The 1,179-nt window shown below is 36.7% G+C and overlaps 1 pseudogene; it reads right to left on the bottom strand.

Moving 5' to 3' along the window:
* Positions 1 to 284: 284 nt before the first annotated feature.
* LOC139181836 (U4 spliceosomal RNA) lies at positions 285 to 408 on the bottom strand (annotated as a pseudogene).
* Between the last annotated feature and the right edge of the window lie 771 nt (positions 409 to 1,179).

The raw sequence follows: 1,179 nt of genomic DNA, 5'->3' as shown, positions 1-1,179 counted from the left end.
AACTGTCTTTGAAAACCCAAGTCCATGAGAAATATAAGAGAGGCATTATTTTCTCCATTTGTCAGATGAGAAAATGGAAGCCTAGAAAGATTTAGTGGAGGGAGCCTAGGAAAAAATAGACTCCAGGTGATAAAACCCACATGCCCTTTCTCTAAGACTAGTGTTCTTTAAAATGTATAGCCAATCTCTGCCTCCTCAGAACAGGCCTTGAAAATCACATAGCTAATGAACTTCCTAGTCACATCTCTCCTTCAAATATTCATTAAAATTCTGAAATAAAAAGGTATAATTATATAATAGAAATAATTAACATTTTATGGGAAAAATCATTGTTCTAAAAATTTCAATCAACAGTAATTGTGCCTCAGATAAACTTCATGAGCTGTAATATTGCCACTGTACACAGATACATTAAAGTTGATGAAAAAGAAAAAATTGGTATACAAACCACTTGAATCAGAAAAAAATTGTGAATGAACATTTTAATATAGCAATTTATTACTTCCATGACTTTTGTACATGATTTGATGACCTGAATTAACTGTGTAGCTTCTAACCTTTAAAAGCTCTGATTTGCCTAGTTTTACTTGATGAAACTTCTTCAACCATGATAAAATTCTGACATATGAACAAACATATCCTAATCATGTACAAACGGTATGAAATTATAATATAATTTGTGAAAATTACCTTGTTACCTAAGCAGGAAGGTGAACTATCAAATTATGGGGAAAAAAAAGAAGGAAGTGTTATTGAGCAATGCTAAATGCAAATCTATCCAATGTGTTTAACATGACTGAATTTCTTAGAATTGACAGGAACTCAAATGGTCAACAAATCCTGCTGATGGTCATTTATTAATACTTTGAACATGTGTATGCCTTTTCTCAGAGAAGGCAATGGCACCCCACTCCAGTACTCTTGCCTGGAAAATCCCATGGATGGAGGAGCCTGGTAGGCTGCAGTTCATGGGGTCACTAAGAGTTGGACATGACTGAGCGACGTCACTTTCACTTTTCACTTTCCACTTTCATGCATTGGAGAGGAAATGGCAACCCACTCCAGTGTTCTTGCCTGGAGAATCCCAGGGATGGGGAAGCCTGGTGGGCTGCTGTCTATGGGGTCGCACAGAGTTGGACACGACTGAAGCGACTTAGCAACAACAACAGCAATGCCTTT

The sequence above is a fragment of the Bos indicus genome, chromosome X (genome assembly GCF_029378745.1).
Source record: "Bos indicus isolate NIAB-ARS_2022 breed Sahiwal x Tharparkar chromosome X, NIAB-ARS_B.indTharparkar_mat_pri_1.0, whole genome shotgun sequence".
In the NCBI taxonomy this organism is placed as follows: domain Eukaryota; kingdom Metazoa; phylum Chordata; class Mammalia; order Artiodactyla; family Bovidae; genus Bos; species Bos indicus.
The sequence above is the reverse complement of the archived record's forward strand: the minus strand, read 5'-3'. Positions and strand labels throughout refer to the sequence as shown.